Source organism: Amblyraja radiata, chromosome 35 (assembly GCF_010909765.2).
Source record: "Amblyraja radiata isolate CabotCenter1 chromosome 35, sAmbRad1.1.pri, whole genome shotgun sequence".
In the NCBI taxonomy this organism is placed as follows: Eukaryota; Metazoa; Chordata; class Chondrichthyes; order Rajiformes; family Rajidae; genus Amblyraja; species Amblyraja radiata.
The window spans coordinates 6400098-6419927 of NC_045990.1; the positions used below are offsets into that span (position 1 = coordinate 6400098).

Here is a 19830-nt window from a genome sequence, read left to right on the forward strand (position 1 = left end):
TTGACGGCACGTGGGGCAAAGTGACTGTTGATGGCTCGTGGGGCAAAGTGACTGTTGACGGCTCGCGGGGCAAAGTGGCGGAAGGAGCTCCTCTATAATCTTTGGCTGAAGGGAACGAGCGGGTCTCGTCCCACAACACCATCAGGTTTCGGCCCGAAACGTCGCCTATTCCCTTCGCTCCATATATGCTGCTGCACCCGCTGAGTTTCTCCAGCATTTTTGTCTACCTTCGCTTTTCCAGCATCTGCAATTTTCTTGAACACCATCAGGACCAAAGATCATAGAGGAGCAAGATAGACCACTCCTCCGAAATCCAATGGACTGACGTGTAGTACGTGACGGAACGTCACGGCGCCATTTCTTAATGCGACACGCGACTTCCGGTATGTAATCCACCCGCTGAGATCCAAAGCAAAGATTATAGAGCTCCTCTATAATCTTTGTTCCAGAGCAAAGATCCTCGAGTATCTTGTAGCGGGAACAGCCCCCTCCTTTGCGTAGTTTCCCTTGCATTGTATTGTGTAGTTTCCCTTGTATTGCTTTAACACACACTGCACAAAATTAAATTTAACGTATCTATATTTTATATATTTATATGAATGTGTGTCTGTGTGTGAGAGGCAAGTTAGAGATAATAAAGTTTATTCTCATGGATCCGAAGCAACTTTGATTTAAATAATCACTATTAATTCATTTGTCTTGGCAATTATATATATAATTATATAGTAATAATAAATATATGCATATATATATATTTATACACATACATATATACACATACATACATACACACGTATACACATACATATGCACACATACATATGGATACATTTATATACATACATACACACATATATAAACATATATATACATACATATATACACACATATACGTATACATGCATATATACACATACATGCATATATACACATACATATATATTTATACATATGATAATTTTCCAACGATCAATAGATTTACGATCAGTTCCTGTGGATTGGAGGGTAGCTAATGCTATCCCACTTTTCAAGAAAGGAGCGTGAGAGAAAACGGAATTACAGACCAGTTAGCCCGACTTTGGTGGTGTGAAAGATGCTGGAGTCAATTATTAAAGATGTAATAATGGGGCATTTGGATAGCAGTAAAAGAATTAGTCCAAGTCAACATGGATTTATGAAAGGGAAATCATGTTTGACTAATCTTCTGGATTTTTTTGCCGCAAGGCTTGGTGTTGGGGCCGCAACTGTTTACCATATATATTAATGATTTGGAAAAGGGAATTATGAGCAAAACTAATGCATACATACCTACATATTTAAATTCATCTGATAAGTTGGTCAAATAACATGGGCACCTTCTTGCTTTTTTTGAGAGATGGATTTTTTAAATGTGAATGTCTCATAGCAACACATTTGTGGGTCAGCAGTATTTTGTACCAACCCCCACAATTTCAAATAATTCTAAATTGAACTTCTTAAACAAGGAAAACAATTTTTATTTACATCATTTTGTGTGGCTGTCAAGGTGGCTGTGTTGACTGTAATTATGAGACTGCCAGGCAGTATCACTGTGAATGGTGGTGGCTGTGTGTTTTAATGCAAGTGTGAAAAGGAGAGTAAATTTAAAGAGACAATGTGAGAACCATCAGGGTTTCATCCAAGAACCAATTTAAAGGCAAGGTTCCATCAATTACAGTATTTTAATTGAAAATCTTACTCTTAATATTCTTCCTAATTAGGCTTTTTGTGTTCCCTCTTGAACTTTGTGTCTCCCAGAGCCTATGGGGAGGTTCTGGAGATACAATAATCCAATCTTGAGGCAAATAACCATCTTTAAAACTGGCATTGCCTCTGCCTTTAATTCTACATTCTCCGAGGATGCTGGATGCCGCGACAATCTCTTGCAACAAGTACAGAAAGGCAGTCAACTGCAAAAAGATCAAAGAGAGGAAAGAGTAGGGAAGGGAAAGGCTTTTCAGAATCATAATCAGATTTTATTTGCCAAGTATGTTTTGCAACATACGAGGAATTTCATTGGCCAGGTCAGTCACAATTAAAAGCAACAGCACTCAAAAACACATTTTAATACGGACATTCACCAGTGACTCCTACACATTCCTCACTTCCTTTTGTTCTTCCTCGGTCGGGGGCCTCAAGCCCCCCGTTCAAACTCCGTTCAATGGTGAACTCCTCTTGGTCTCCAGGCCTATAGTGCTGCACAAATGACTGCACCACATGCATCTATTTATTCCCTTTTCCCATGGTTCATGCAGCTGGATATTAACTTGCCGACATGGAAAGAGATGCAGTGAGCATTCAATAGTTCAGACTTCTGGGTGAATTAAGGGGCTGCTTGATGGGCTGAGGGTAATCGAGATTGTATGATTGTCATTCTTTTGGAAGAACTGATGGAAGTTCTTATGGAAAAACTGATGAATTGACTACGGGATGAGCTGGTGGGCTCGAGGATTTCTGGATGAATGTTCTAGAAGCATAGAAAATAGGTGCAGGAGGAGGCCATTTGGCCCTTCGAGTTGCACCGCCATTCATTGTGATCATGGCTGATCAGCCGTAATCGACAACCCGTGCCTGCCTTCTCCCCATATCCCTTGATTCCACTAGCCCCTAGAGATCTATCTAACTCTCTCTTAAATCCACCCAGTGATTTGGCCTCCACTGCCCTCTGTGGCAGGGAATTCCACAAATTCACAACTCTCTGGGTGAAAAAGTTTTTTCTCACGTGTCTTAAATGGCCTCCCCTTTGTTCTAAGACTGTGGCCCCTGGTTCTGGACTCGCCCAACATTGGGAACATTTTTCCTGTATCTAGCTTGTTCAGTCTTTTTATTCATTTATATGTTTCTATAAGATCCCCTTGCATCTAACAAGAGTGTTTTATTGTCATGTAGAACAATTTCCTGCATCTAGCTTGTCCCAGATAGAACAATTAAATTCTTACTTTCAGCAGCACAACAGAATCTGTAAACATAGTACACTGTAAACAATATGATAAGATCCCCCTCATCCTTCTAAACTCCAGTGAATACAAGCCTAGTCTTTTAAATCTTTCCTCATATGACAGTTCTTTTAGGTTATTTGATGGTTAGGACAGGTTTAGAGGGGTATGGGCCAAATGCAGGCATGTGGGACTAGTGTAGATGGGACATGTTGGCCAGCGTGGGCAAGTTGAGCTGAAGGGCCTGCTTCTACGCTGTGAGACTCTATGACTAGGTGATCTGTTGAGGCTGGTGGTATGCCATGAGGAACAATGGGCATGGACCTTTGTAAACCACCACCTGGTTGAGTCTCCTTGAGTCACCATCGGCATTGATAACATCAGTCAGGGGTTGATGATTTGCAAAAAACAAGTTGGTCTCATTCTTGTTCTCTCATGCGATACAGGCAGCAGCTCTGAACTGCCTGTGTTTGCCCTCTTGGCTGTCTTGTCAAATTACGCTGGAGATTAGTCACCCCTGAAACAAACAGTGCCTTGTGATCCACAGGGGAAAAAATAAAATCTAAATGCAGAACAATGGATGGTTTAAATCAAAGAAAATGATACAAAGAGGCCATTAGAGCAATACCGATCTAGGAAACTGAGAGCAGATTTTACAATGCATTTAAACCTCTCCCATTTTTATGAGATGCATTCCTGGAATATGTAGGAAGTTTATTGTAACCTAGTGCCCTAGTGGATTAAGGGCGGCATGGTGGTGCAGCGGTAAAGTTGCTGCCTTACAGTGGGTGCTGTCTGTACAGAGTTCGTACATTCTCCCCGTGACTGAATGGGTGTTCTCCGAGATCTTCGGTTTCTTCCCACACTCCAAAGACATACAGGTTTGTAGGCTTGGTATAAGTGTAAATTGTCCCTAGTGTGTGTAGGATGGTGTTAGTGTGCGGGGATCGCTGGTCAATGCGGACGCGGTGGGCCAAAGGGCCTGTTTCCGCGCTGTATCTCTGTAAGAAATAGAAGCAAGGATAAGCCATCTAAGTTCACACCACCATCAGTAAGATTATTGTTGATCCTGCAACTCAACACCTTATTCCCACATTCTCTCCATTATCCTTCATCCTTTTCATATTTGAAAAAAAATATCTCTCCTTTCAAGGACTCGACTTCCACCATCTCACGCGATAAAGAATTCCAAGATTCCCAGCCCTTGAGTGAAGAAACTGCTCCTTGTCTCATTACTAAATATCATGACCCATATTCTGAGACTTTGGCCCTCGTTCTAGATCACCAGACCAACCGCAATCTCCACCCACGAGCCCAATCTAAACAGAGATAGACACAAAATGCTGGAGTAACTCAGTGGGTCAGGCAGCATCTCTGGAGAAAAGGAATAGGTGACGTTGCAGGTCGGAAGCCTTCTTCAGACTGCGTTCTGACACTTCTTCTTCTTCTTGCGTATGGCGTGCACAGCCTAAAGTTGTAGGACAACTTGTTCTATTTGATCTTATTTGACTGTGCACACCAGGTTGATTGGATTTGTCGAAACAGGGCGGACCACGTGAAGGTTGCAATCTCCCACCCCGCGTTCTGACACCAAAGAGCAAAATGTCCAACGTAGATACAATAATAAATATATCGCCATTTGCATTAGTTTTGTGCAGTTAACAAATCACAATTTCACACAATGTACATAAGACAGCAGTTATTTGACAAATACTCTGCAGTTCGGTGCTCTTGTCGACGAATATTCTGGACCCACTGTTGACATCTGAAATTACAGGAGATATCATTTAGGATTAACTAATAAGAAAAAAGATGATCATAACTACATGCCTGAACAATGGATGATATGTCACTTAAATGCAATTGTTTTCAGTTGTGTGGAGAGACCTGTGTTGAAGATGCTTTTTGCCTCTAATATGTCAATTTACCTTAAATGTAGAAGAGCTTATTAAAATCTTCTTACAAAGACCATTAAGTATTTTCTTTCTATCCTCTTTTGGACCCAAGGCATAGCAGAGCTGCCAACTCTCACGAAGAGGTAAGGGAGGGAGAGAGGGAAGGGAGGGAGAGAGGGAGAAGAGAGGGAGAGAGGGAGAAGAGAGGGAGGGAGAGAGAGAGAGAGATCGAGAGCAGAGAGGGAGAGAGAGATCGAGAGAAGAGAGGGGAGAGAGAGATCGAGAGAAGAGAGGGAGAAGGGGGGAGAGGGAGATGGGGGGAGAGGAAGAAGGGGGTGAGGGAGAAGGGGAAAAGGGGGGAGAGGCAGAAGGGGGACAGGGAGAAGGAGGAGAGGGAGTGGAACGATAGCACATTATAACGCGCAGCCGTCCCATTCCGACCAAAGATTATAGAACAGATCTCCTCTCGTATCTTTGATTGCGGCCGCCGCCGAACCCCCCGGCCCACCATTGCACCCAAAGATGATAGAGCAGAGTTGTATAATATTTGATTGCACCCTTCTTCACGGCGGGCTTGTGATCTTTGCTTGTGATGTCTCGACAATTCGAGGGACATAACGGGTAACAGCCGCCGCGTTCTCGGACTCGAATCTGAGCTAGAAAAATCTCGTGGTCACTGGGCCCAATGTGTCCCGCGGGCCATATTTTGGCGACCAATCCCTTACAAGAACAAAACCAAAAACGTACAGAAGTGTTAAAATTGTCTTTATTATTATGGTAAGTAAAGATCTATTAAAAATAAGTCTAATAACTTTCTAATGTACCGACAAACCTAGTTTCCCAATGGCCGTTGATGGGAGAACAGAAAATAACATTTTCACGACAGAATATCGACTGAAAATAATAATAATATTTTCTCACCTTTCTTTTTTATTGGGGAACCTAAAGATTGACAGGTCGGGTCGTTTAGATTTACGATTAGAACAATTGATAGCAGAGCAGTGATGTGAAGATTTAGATAAGGACGCCATGACAGTGTGGGGGGAAGCCCAACAAAATGCCTCAAAAAATGGCGTCGACAATCACACACGTCATACTACGCGTTTTTCGAGGAGTGGTCTATCTTGCTCCTCTATGATCTTTGATCAGGGGTGGTTCGTGTCGGAGACTGGCGTCAAGGTGGGAGCTTTTAACCATTGATTCACATAACAATAACAGTGATTCGAATAAATAAGTAAATGTCAAATATTATTTGTTTTAGAGGCACAGTGGCGCAGCGGAAGAGTTACAGCGCCAGAGACTCCGGTTCGATCCCGGCTACGGGTGTTGTCTGTATCGTAATCTTTGGTCTGTACGGAGTTTGTACGTTGTCCCTGTGACCGCGCGGGTTTTCTCCGGTTCCTCCCACACTCCAAAGACGTGCAGGTTTGTAGGTTGATTGACTCGGTGGGCCGAAGGGCCTGTTACCGTGCTGTATTTCTAAACTAAATTATAAAAGTGGGCACTCAAATGCTGGAGTCACTCAGCGGGACAGGCAGCATCTTTGCATAGAAGGAATGGGTGAGATTTCCGACCGAGAGTCAGGACAGAGGGAGAGATAAGGAAGGGTAAGGTGTGAAAACGAGACATCAATGGAGATGCAGTTCAAAGAAAATATAGAATAGATCATTGTTAGCTGGGAGATAAAGAATAAAGCATACAGGGATCTATAATCTTTGGTTCCTCCCGCTCCGAACTTGGCCAGTTGGTAAGTAGTCCGCAGGCTCCACGACTGGAGCCCCAGGTTGTTCCGGTTGGAGGCCGCTCCACAGTGCTAGGCGGAGATTCGCAGTCTCCAGCCGCAGGTCTGGTGGACTGTAACACCGGGAGCCCGCGGGTCCCTGGTGGGAGACCGCTTCTCGGGGCTTCCGCAACGGCGACTTCTCCCGCCCGAGTTGCGGGGTTGAGGATGACCTGGAGCGGGGCCTTACATCGCCCGGCGCGGCTTTAATTGGCAGCGGGACTTGCTAGCGCCCGCCGGGGGCTCCAACATCGAGACCCGGAGCACGGCCTTGCATCGCCCGCCGCGGCTTTAATGGCCGCGGGACTTATTTACCATCGCCCGCCGGGGGCTTTGACTGACATCGGGAGGAGAACGAGGAGTGCAGGGGAGAGATAAGACTTTGCCTTCCATCACAGTGAGGAGGAGATTCGCTGTGATGGATGTTCGTGTAAATTGTGTTGTGTCTTGGTTCTTCTACTTGTGTGTATGACTGCAGAAAACAAATTTCGGTTGAACCTCAATGGGGTTCAAATGACAACAAATAAATTGTATCATTGGAAATATGCGCTGTTGTTGCTGCAATATGCTCTGGGCCTCACTCTGATAGTGGAGAAGGTGCAGGACAAAAAGGTCAGAATGGGAAGGGGCGATAAAATGTTTAGCAGCTGGGTTTAAACTAGGTTTAGTCAGACTGCGCTTGGTCTCTCCGATATATAGGAGTCCACATCTGGAACAGTGGATCCATTGCCTTCTGTGGCAAAGAATTCCACAGATTGACCAACCTTTGAGTAAAGAAATTCCTCCTCATCTCCTTTTTAAAAGAATGTCCTTTAATTCTGAGGCTGTGGCCTCTAGTCCTAGACTCTCCCACTGGTGGAAACATCCTCTCCACGTCCACTCTATCCAAGCCTTTCACTATTCTGTTTGTTTCAATGTGGTCCCCATTCTTCCAAACATTGTTTCAATGTACTCATTCTTCCAAACTTCAGTGAGAACAGGCCCAGTGCCATCAAATGCTCATCATAAATTAACTCACTTATTCCTGGGATCATTCTTGTAAACCTCCTCGGGGCCCACAATTGCTCACAATACTCCAAATGTGGCGTGCTTTAGAGAGCCTCAGCATTACATCCTTTTTTTTGTATTCTAGCCTGCACATGCGCACAACCATGGCCAGCACATCATCAGCCACCCTGCACATGCGCACTGACACGGCACCTGGTCGGCGCTGGCCACTTTCTCTTTCCCTTTGTATTGTGGGAGATCTGGACGCCATTGCTGTCCAGTCGCCGCCTCACTGCTACCGCTGAAAACCAACGCAGACTCACTCTGTGGAGCTGGAGTAACTCCCTGGAGCAACTCTTGCTTCTTGGTTTCTTGGTCCTCCAAAAATATTCTGAATGGAATTTAAACTGGAGGTGTTGGAGGGGCCATCACCCAACTCTAAACTCCAAACTCTGAACAATAACAGCCTATTACACTTTATCTGTTTATTTACTGTGTATATAATAATAATAATAATAATAATAATAATAATTTGTTTATAGGGACAGTGCATATTAATGAACATTTTCATGTAAATATGCGAGATTGCAGCCAATCAGTAGCTAATTTCCGTCTCTAGTCCCAGGCAAAGGTAGGTGAAGTGTCTTGCCCAAGGACACAACGACAGTACACACTCCAAGCAGGATTCGAACCGGCCACCTTCAGGTTGCCAGCCGAACACTTAGCCCATTGTGCCATCTGTCGCCCATATATGTATGGACTATGGTCTAGAAACACACTGAACCTTTACCTCCTGCTCTGTATTATGTTTACATATTCTGTTATGCTGCAGCAAGCAAGAATTTGGTTGATAAAATGTTCCTTAGCTTTCTCAAGTATAATTGGACTTGAACTTAGCCAGGCAGGTAGAAAGCATTCCATCGCATTCATTGCTCATCCCTTTAGACAGTGAAAAGTCCCTGAAGTCAGAAATCGAATCAGAACTAGTGGACAACACTAAGTGCGGGTTTGTTGGTTGATTGGCTTCTGTAAATTGCCCCAAGTGTGTAAGTAGTGGATGTAGGAGTGGGATAACATAGAACTGGTGTCAATGGTTGGTTAATGGTCAGCATGGATCTAGTGGGCTGAAACATTGTGGGTGTAAGGACCTGTTTCTGTGCTGTTCTGTTCTACATTCTGTGATCACGTTCTATACAGATACAATGAACACTGTTCTTGTATACAAATGCAAACAACTCATGAAATCATATAATTATGCATAAATTACACAAAATGAAACTATTCCCTGATACTTACAGAGGGTCACACAGAGAGAGTGCAGGAAGAAAAATAAAGAGAACAAATAACAGTGAGGTCCTCCCCATGGTGGCAGACTGCTTCTCCCGGGCAAACTATTCCAACTCATGTCACCAATTTATATCCAAAATCACCACAGAGTTATTAATATTTAACAAATGAGATGTTTAGTTTGCTGTTTACTTTAATTTAAAAAAAAAAAAAATATTCACTGACCATGCATGTTTAATCAAAAGTTAATTTAAATCCAGCAAGGCTGCAAATCTGGGAAAAATTGAGGTTTCCCGTATTTAACTCAGATTTAGAACATTACCTTAAATTACCCAGATAAGAAATACAAACACCGCTTGCAAAATGTTATTTTCCAAGTTTCTAGTTAGGCAATTTTAACCTTGTATTTTGGGGCAATAGAATGCAATGCAATGCTAGCTTTCCAGTGATTATGAACTTAACTGCAGTTAAAGCAGATCAAATTCTCATTTTCTATCCCACAAAGCCCCAACATTTAAACATTTAAAGATCTTATTGGAGCTTTACCACCTGCCTATTATCACCCCCCCCCCCCCCCCCCCCCCCCCCCCACCACCCACCACACACATCGTCAACTTGGTTCCAAGCTTTCATACACCAAGCTGCCACCCTACTCCCACCTTTCTGCTCTGGAAACAGTGATGTTCTATGCACTGAATTCATTTTCTAAGCCACCCTCTCATGATTGCAAGCTATTAGTATCTGAATTGTTGACTGCCATGTCAAACCAAATTACTGGGTATCAGTCACACCGTTGGTGCCTTTGGAAAATAGGAATTTCTCCCTTTGTAACAGACAAGGTTTGGGTCATGGATTATGGTAAGGAAAAGGGTGCAAGGCCGAGAGATTTAAATAATTTACAACATGTGATCAGACGACATTGCGAGGTGGTCGAGGCTTAAATTGAAAAAAAGATGGTTTAAGTATGTGCAGTCATTCTAAATGATCTCTTTGTCTGGAAATGTGTCACAACCCAAAACATCACCTATTCATATACTCAATGGATGCCTCTGTGACCTCTGACCTGTTGAATTACTCCAGCACCTTATGTTTCGCTCAAGTTTCCAGCATCTGCAGTTCCTTGTAACTCTATCTCTTTGTATTGTTTGACACAGAATGGTTCCAGGTTTGCCAAGCATTCATTCCCTATATATACACGTTCCTTCAAGTTCTTAACCTAGTAATAGTCAAGAGCAAATAATTAGGGGTACAAATATGTACATTTTGGTGTATGGGCTGGAGTTAGGGTTGCCAACTGTCCTGTATTAGCCGGGACATCCCGTATATGGGGCTAAATTGCTTTGTCCCATACGGGACCCCCCTTGTCCCATATTTGACTGCTACTACTCAGGTCGAGGGGACTGTCGGGTCGCGTCTGGCAAACAGAACAAACCTTCAAACTAACATCTACTTTCAAAATGTTAGTTTACCAAATGTCCTAATTCCCGTAAATTGGCATTAGTTGTTAAATCATATGTAAACACTGAATCAAACTGCACTTTACCCCATCTGTTAAAAATTGATTGCATCCAAAGTATCTAAGCACTGTATTTATCTAATTCTGAACTAGGTAACATGACCCTGCAATTCATGGTCAGGGACATTCAACATTGAGCGCTCCAGCAAAACTATCTTAAAATATTAAGTGTTGACATTGTCAAACATATTTATGAAGGTTTGTTGAATAAAAGCAAGGCTAATGGACACATTTTATTCATTCATTTCATAGCTTTAGCCTTCAGATAATATTGGGCTATGTATTTTGCTCATGAGAGGAATAGATCAGGTAGACACAGAGAGTCTCTTGCCTAGAGTAGGGGAAATCAAGATCCATAGAGCTTAGGTTTAAAATGAAGGGGGAAAGATTTTATAGAAGTTTGATGGGTAACTTTTTCACCCAAAAGGTGGTGGGTGTATGGAACGAGCTGCCGGAGGAGGTAGTTGAGCCAGGGAATCTCGCAACATTTAAGAAACATTTAGATAGGTCCATGGATAGGACAGGTTTAGTGGGATATGGGCCAAATGCAGGCAGGTGGGACAAATGTAAATGGACAGCAGGTCTCACCTAGGCAGACCCAAGTGCCAGAGACCCAAACTCGATTGGTATAGAAACATAGAAACATACAAAATAGGTGCAAGAGTAGGCCATTCAGCATTTCGAGCCTGTTCAATATGATCATGGCTGATCATCCAACTCAGTATCCTGTACCTGCCTTCTCTCCATACCCCCTGATCCCTTTAGCCACAAGGGCCACATCTAACTCCCCCTTAAATATAGAAAAATGAACTGTGGCCTCAACTACCTTCTGTGGCAGAGAATTCCACAGATTCACCTCTCTCTGTGTGAAAAATGTTTTTCTCATCTCAGTCCTAAAAGACTTCCCCCTTATCCTTAAACTGTTAGTCTGTATGGAGTGTGTACATTCTCCCCTTGACCTATGTGGGTTTCCCCTGGGAGCTCTGGTTTCCTCCCACACTTCCAACACTATGTTAATTGGCTTGGTAAAATTGTAAATTGTCCCTTGTGTGTATAGGATAGTGTTAGTCTGTGGGGGGAATCCCTGGTCGGCTCGGACTCAGTGAGCCAAAGGGCCTGTTTCTGTAGTGTATCTCTAAACTAAACTAAACTAATTTCATAAGTACCACATACCAGTAAACTGCAACGCAAAAACGAGAAGGGAGAAATGGTCAGTCAATGGAGTTTTATTTTTTTTTCGTTTTATCTATTGTCTCGTCGGTTGAGGAATACTGAAGGGGAGGTGGAAGCCACGCGACGATTAGGATGAATCCTTTCCCCAGTTGGAACTTGGGGAATTCAGGCTGTTCTGCCATCGTGCACAATTACGGATAACAGCAGTCCGTCCCATCATCGCACAGTTTTTTTCCTTCATTATAGTCTGGTTCACAAGGGAGATAACTGCAGGTTCCTTTTAGATATTTGCAGGTTATGGTGCTTGAATCTGAAACCCAAGATCAATCATGCAGTTAATTTGGGAACCGTTCATTATCAGTGACGGAGAGACAGACAAATGTTTTTTATAACAAAAACAAGAAAATGATGGAAACATCAGCATCAAAAGGACACAAAGTGCTGGAGTAACTCAGCGGGTCATGCAGTATCTCTGGAGAACATGGATAAAATGTCCAACTGCCCACCCTGCCAATGTTTCTCATGATATTATAGACTTCTATCAGCTCTCCCCCCAATCTCTGACATTCCGGAGGCAATTGGAGTCCCTGAAGCTGAATAACACAACTCTGGGTTAGAGATGCAGCACTCTAAGACTCCAGTGCTGGCTCTTGGTCTATTTTATATCATTGCCTGCTTCTGAACTCAACAACTAATCAAGTAATCAGAGAATATATAAACAGAGACACAATGAACTGCGAATGCTGGAATATTGAGCAAAACACAAAGTGCTCGAACAACTTAGCAGATCAGACAGGCATATATAGACAGACAAGTTTCAAATTAAATCCTCAGCTTCTTTCAAACCAGTACATTCAGCAGAGAATTGCTTGATTCAAAGATACAGCATTTGCTGAGTTCACACTGATCATTTATCACCAATTCACACTTTACCATCCCCTCCCTACATACTAGGGGCAATTTACAGAGGCCAATGAACCTACAAACCTGCACATCATTGGGATGTGGGAGGAAACCAGAACACCCAGAGGAAATCCACATTTGTCACAGGGAGAACATGCAAACTCCACACAGGCAGCACCCGAGGTCAGGATCAAACCCAGGTCTCTGCCATTGCGTTGCTTCTTTTTAAAAATTAAAACAGACTACATTAGTTGATAGAGAGACAGGAGGAGGAACACTCACCCACCAACTGCAAGTCTGGAGGCAGCAACAGGAGGCCAAGGACCAGGATCAATGCTTTCATCATGTTGGGAACAATGCTGAGCTGGAGAAATGTGTGGATTGTAGTGCAGGGGGCTTCTACCTTGCCCTGGGTGCAACTAAGTGATGTTGTTCTTGCTCTGATCTGTGAACTGTATGCTGTACATCATGCAAGTGCGACTGTTTTAGTCAACTCTTGACCCATTTAATGACTTCTCACTTTGCACCAGACTGCCAGTTCAGTTAAAAATTGTCCCAGGGCAGGAAACAGGTGCTTCCTCAGGTGTAAAGAGATCATGGATCCAGGGGATTTAATTCTGATGAGGATCCTCCCTGAAAGGGAGCCAGAGTGCTGATTCTTCCTCTGAAGGCAGGCACACTTGCCAGACCTCACAGAAAATCAATGCAATTCCATTTGTAATCATTGACTCTTGTTCACATTGCCTTGAAACAAAGTGTACGGTTACCACGTCTTGGAACATTGCCTGCCCAGGAGCGGATAGTATGTTCTGTTTGAGTGTTTGAGGAGTGGCAAGAGAACAAGGCAGAAAGACACAATTTGCATCCATTTCTGGATTAGGGTTGGGACAAATTGGTGGCACTGAGACTGCAGCACTACCAGCTGCACCTCTGTACGGACCTGATATTAATAACTAGATCAGAAGCTGGCAGAAGCAGGTGCAGCAGGCAGTGAAGAAAGCTAGCATTCATAGCAAAAGGAATTGAGTATAGAAGCAGGGAGGTTCTACTGCAGTTGTACAGGGTCTTGGTGAGACCATACCTGGAGCATTGTGTACAGTTTTGGTCTCCTAATCTGAGGAAAGACATTCTTGCCATAGAGGGAGTACAGAGAAGGTTCACCAGACTGATTCTTGGGATGGCAGGACTTTCATATGAAGAAAGACTGGATAGACTCGGCTTGTACTCGCTAAAATTTAGAAGATTGAGGGGGGATATTATTGAAACTTACAAAATTCTTAAGCGGTTGGACAGGCTAGATGCAGGAAGATTGTTCCCGATGCTGGGGAAGTCCAGAACAAGGGGTCACAGTTTAAGGATAAGGGAAAAGTCTTTTAGGACCGAAATGAGAAAAACATTTTTCACACAGAGAGTGGTGAACCTGTGGAATTCTCTGCAACAGAAGGTAGTTGAGGCCAGTTCATTGGCTATATTTAAGAGGGAGTTAGATGTGGCCCTTGTGGCTAAAGAGATCAGGGAGTATGGAGAGAAGGCAGGTATGGGATACTGAGTTGGATGATCAGCCATGATCATATTGAATGGCAGTGCAGGCTCGAAGGGCTAAATGGCCTACTCCTGCACCTATTTTCTATGTTTTGATATAGATTTTACTCTTAAAGATACTCAGTGGTGAAGCAAAGCAAACTCGGCAGAGACACAGAATTGCTGACACTTCTTCAATCTGAAGGGTCTCAACCTGAAACATCACCCATTCCTTCTCTCCAGAGATGTTTTCTGTCCTGCTCAGTTACTCCAGCATTTTGTGTCTATCTTCCATATTATCATACCACACCACCCAAGCCTTGGAAAGGATCCCAGGAATGAGTAGGTTAACATATGATAAGTGTTTGTCAGCACTGGGCCTGTACTCGCTGGAGTTTAGACGAATTAGGGGGGGGGCTCATTGAAACATACAGAATAATGAAAGGCTTGGATAGAGAGGAGAGGATGTTTCCACTAGTGGGAGAGTCTAGGACAAGAGGTCATAGCCTCAGAATTAAAAGAATGTTCTTTTAGGTAGGAGATGAGGGGAAATATCTTCAGTCAGAGGGTGGTGAATCTGTGGAATTCTTTGCCACAGAAGACTGTGGAGGCCAATGTTTTACAATAACTAGTCACTTTACACAATGAAGGGAGATTTATTTCCTAAAGGAATCAACTCTTTGGAATTCTCGAGCAGAAAATATAGTCCCCGAATAAATTTAAGGTGGAGTTTGACAAAGATTTAAACTGGAAGGTAACAGGTAGCATGTAGGAAGTTAGCGTTGAAGACAAGACTTGATCAGCCAGGAGTGTACTGGATGGTAGCCAGGTCAAGGGACGGCTTGACATCTTCAGTAGGTACACAAAAATGCTGGAGAAACTCAGCCGGTGCAGCAGTATCTGCACCAGCTGAGTTTCTCCAGTATTTGTGTGTACCTTCGATTTTCCAGCATCTGCAGTTCCTTCTTTGACATCTTCAGTCACGACAAAACATTGCGAGGTTCTTCAAGTTAGAATTGTTCAGCAGCACCGCCATGTGGCCACTATGGAATTGCAGGATCACCAGCAGCCAGAGAAACTGCATTTATAGGCTGCCGAATTCAAAGATAAGTCTGGAGATCCTTTACAGAAATATTTAGGCTCTTTGGGGCAATATCATGACATTGATTGTGTTTCCAGGTAAAGAGGATCAAATAGAAATTGCAAGGTCAGACTGTTTCACCCAATATTCAATAGTCCACCTCTAAATTCAATATTTTGTTTTATCCCTGTTTCGCAATACTGCATTAACCCCTTAATTTAATCAATGTTAAATTATAGTGGGTAGAAAAATCCAGTGGTTAGGTGTCCTTTAAAAAAAAAGGGGCAGAGGGTCGGACAGATATTTATTTTAATATATACAGATGGAACAGATGAGTGTTGTGGCCTAACTAGTCCATGCCTTCCAAGAAGCCCCAGCTAAGCAAGTCTCATATGCTCGCACACGGCTTGCATCCCCCGAAACCTTTTCTGTCCGTGTATCTGTCCAAGTATCTACTAAATGATGTTACAGTGCCTCCTCTGGCATTTCATTGCATATATTCACCACCCTCTGAGTGAAAAAGCTTTCCCTTAGATTCCTATTGTCTGTCCCCTCTCGCCTTAAACCCCCGAAGTTCCCTGGTTCTTGATTTAAAAAAAACTATTTTGTGCATTCATCCTTTCTATTCCTCTCATCGTTTTATACACCACTAGAAGATAACCCGTCCGCCCCCTGCGCTCCATGGTGGAACAAACTTGGAGGCTGCCTACCCTCTCCTGTAGCTCAAGCCCTCGAGTCCTGGCAAGAAGCTCGTGAATCTTCTCCGTTCTCATGCCAGTTATGGCACCCTAGGGTGACCAAAGCTGAAGACAATACTCCAAATGTGGCCTCATTACGATTAGTACAACTGTAACATAACATCCCAACGTCTGAAGAAGGGTTTCGACCCGAAACGTCGCCTATTCCTTCGCTCCATAAATGCTGCCTCACCCGCTGAGTTTCTCCAACATTTTTGTCTACCGTCTATATTCAATAACCTGAATGAGGAGGGTCAAGATACCAACATTATTTTCTATCACAGAACATGGAAACGTTGTCATTCAAGACGAGAGTCAAGTTTAGGGACCTTGATGCAGCCAGGTTTAAAAGCCCCAATGTAACCGTTGTATCCAAGGTTAGATAGATATTAGTGGTTTTAATAAGCCCAAGTTCCTTTTGCAAATTAAGTATACTTTCAATATGAATATGTCAATGGTCCTGGGATGTCAGGACTTTCATATGAAGAAAGACTGGATAGACTTGGCTTGTACTCGCTAAAATTTAGAAGATTGAGGGGGGATCTTATAGAAACTTACAAAATTCTTAAGGGGTTGGACAGGCTAGATGCAGGAAGATTGTTCCCGATGTTGGGGGAGTCCAGGACAAGGAGTCACAGTTTAAGGATAAGGGGGAAATCCTTTAGGGCCGAGATGAGAAAAACATTTTTCACACAGAGAGTGGTGAGTCTGTGGAATTCTCTGCCACAGAAGGTAATTGAGGCCAGTTCACTGGCTATATTTAAGAGGGAGTTAGATGTGGCCCTAGTGGCTAAAGGGATCAGCGGGTATGGAGAGATGGCAGGTACAGGATACTGAGTTGGATGATCAGCCGTGATCATATTGAATGGCGGTGCAGGCTCGAAGGGCCGAATGGCCTACTCCTGCACCTATTTTCTATGTTTCTATGTTCTAACTAATGTAGAGTTAACTCTCCGAGCTGAAGAGATGATGATCGTCACCCATGCGAGTAAGGAACGAATCTTGCCAGTGAAACCGATTCCCATTTTTTTTTTTTTTGCACCTGTTCCATATCAAAGTCAAATATTTAACAGACTGACAAATTGCTTCGGGGGAAAGTGATTAACTCAGACAGGTGACCAAGTGCAGCCGAATCAAGGCATGTGATGTACAATACAACCCAAGCACCAGAACCATCGACCAAAATACCCACAGCTGCCGACAGAAAGGGTCACAAAACCTCTGCTCCTAACTCCAAGGAACACTTCCTAAACAGGATGAAAGCGCTTCACTTGATCCTTGGTCTCCTGCTGCTGTCGTGGGATATCCAGCCGGTAGGTAAGTCTCCTCAGTTCTGTTGTGGGAATCGTTTTACTAGGAAGTGTCACAAGGAAACACAACACGGATATGTGTAGACAAAAGTGCTGGAGAAACTCAGCGGGTGCAGCAGCATCTGTGGAGCGAAGGAAATGGGCAACGTTTCGGGCCGAAACCCTTCTTCAGACTGATGTAGTCAGACAGACTAATATCGTCTGCCTGAAGAAAGGGCCCAGTGGACAAATCGCCTACCCCCACCCTCCACCCCCCACACCCCAGATCGCTGGGCTGGACTCACTGGCTGGCTGAGTAATTCCAGCACTTCGCTTATTACGCACAAGATTCCAGCATCTGCGGTTCATAGTATCTCCAAACCCCGTATCAATCCATGTTATTCTCCTCGTATTCCAGTTAACACCTGTCATTCTACCGCGAAGGAAGTTAGTAGATATGTTATTACATTCAGACAAAGGAGCGTATCTAGGGGGAATTTACAGGAGCTAATTAACCGTCTACATGTTTACTACGTGGGAAGAAAGCGCAGAACCCGAGGCCGCCCAAACTATCGCGTTTAGTTTATTGTTGCGTGCTATCCAGTCAGCGGGAAGATTGTACAGGGTTACAATCAAGCCGTCCACATTGTACAGATACAGGATACATGGACTGACGTTTGGTGCAAGTTAAAGTCCGGTGAAAGATTTTCCGCGTGTCTTCAATGAGGTTGGTCCGGACCGCTCTCTAGCTGGTAATAGGATGGTTCAGTTGCCTGATAACAGCTGGAAAGAAACTATCCGTGAATGTGGAGATGTGCGTTTTCAAATATCTATATCTCTCGACTGATGGCAGAGGGGAGAAGAGGGAGTACCCTGTTCCTGTGTTGATATTCTCCATGATCTGTGTGTGTTAGCGCAACTACTGTGGCGGCACATCCTCACAAAGCCAGCGACTTGGGTGTGGAGTTCGCACGTTCTCCCCGTGACCGCGTGGTTGTCCTCCGGGTTCCCCGTCTTCCTCCCACGCCCCAAAGACGCGCGGTTCAGTAGGTTCTGTAAATTGCCCCCCTCGTGTGTAGACGTGGACTCAGTCGGCCAAATAACCCATGCATCTGATGTATCACTAAACTAACATTTCTAGTTTGCACCACACCGGTATAACATGTTGATAGAAATATATTATTTTTGATGTATTCGTTTTAATAGCCTGTCCGTGGGACCTTACAGTGAACAACGGTTAGGCAGTAATAGTCGCCGTGGAAGGTGTAATATAAATATGTCTGATTCACATGTTCGCTGCCGAACGGGCCCCAGAGTAATTGACTTATTTCATGTTGGCTTTCAGATTCGACCACTGTAACCTGCAAGTTCCTCAGCGGCTCCTGCACCGGCCTGCCTTGCAGCCTTGGCTACAATGAAGAGAAGAGATTCTGCGACGATGGGTCCAATTGCTGCTATCCATAACTGCACCAGCCCTGGGGTGGAACGGCTTGACCCCTCCACCAGAGTATGTTGGCCAATGGTTCAGCCGCGAAGTACAGGCTGGGCTTTAAATGGGAACAACCCTCTCTAGAATCTGCTTCCAGGGTGTTTAAATAGTTGGTTGAGCTTAACAAATAAAGCAATGCATCGATAATTGCTTCAGACTCATTGTCTTCTTCTGCTGAGCAATATGGTGTGTACGGTGTATAGAATGTAAGCGTAGATTCCATACACTGTTAGAACGAGTGGGTCATACGCACGAAAGAGTCAAACGTCAGTAGTGTTTTATTGGCAAGTGTCGAGAGAGAGGGAGGGAGAGAGAGAAAGAGAGAGTGAGCGAGAGAGAGAGGGAGAGAGTGAGCGAGAGAGAGATGGAGAGCGAGAAAGAGAGAGAGAGAGACGGAGAGAGTGAGCGAGAGAGACGGAGAGAGAGAGTGAGAGAGAGATAGAGAGGGAGAGAGAGAGACGGAGAGACCCAACATACATACATAATGACAGGACAAGGTTACGGATGCGTTCGGTATTTGGTGTTTGGTCCCAGCTACACACAGACGCGAAGCCACATTTCTTTTTCTACCAGCATGTATTTATTGACTGACAAATAGCAGGTAAAGCACAGAGTCCAAGTGAACACCCCCCCCCCCCCCCCCCAAACCCATTACCCGATGCGAAATAGCTGTGAGGTGGGGGGAAAAACCCTGTCCCACTTAGGAAACCTGAACGGAAACCTCTGGAGACTTTGCGCCCCACCCAAGGTTTCCGTGCGGTTCCCGGAGGTTTTTGTCAGTCTCCCTACCTGCTTCCACTACCTGCAACCTCCGGCAACCACCTGCAACCTCCGGGAACCGCACGGAAACCTTGGGTGGGGCGCAAAGTCTCCAGAGGTTTCCGTTCAGGTTTCCTAAGTGGGACAGGGGGGTCGTCCCTGCTAACGATATTGGCCTTCACCTTTGCAATATGGTATTTGCAGTATTTAGACTGACCATACACAGTGCTTGAGTAGACAATAGACAATAGGTACAGGAGTAGGCCATTCGGCCCTTCGACTCTAGTTACATTAGAGTCTCAGACTCTAAGAGTTACAAATAACACTATACCCATATCATTTTATTCTCAGTTTAGTTTCACTGTTCGTGTACGTAGCTCTCCGATGTAGTTCTTCTCCTACCTTTGTAGCACGCGGGATTATATCGTGGTCCAATTTAGACGACATCGGGACGTTTCT

At 44.1% G+C, this 19830-nt stretch overlaps 1 protein-coding gene and 1 long non-coding RNA gene across 3 annotated transcripts in view; both read right to left on the reverse strand.

Moving 5' to 3' along the window:
* Positions 1–19830, reverse strand: part of LOC116966058 (complement C3-like) — a 209170-nt gene that overhangs the window by 100372 nt on the left and 88968 nt on the right. The gene's annotated exons all lie outside the window — the stretch shown is intronic.
* Positions 11629–13159, reverse strand: LOC116966061. Its single transcript, XR_004409889.1, has 2 exons — positions 12778–13159; positions 11629–11902 (listed from the first exon to the last, which is right to left on the reverse strand). It is a non-coding gene; the product is annotated as an uncharacterized LOC116966061 (long non-coding RNA).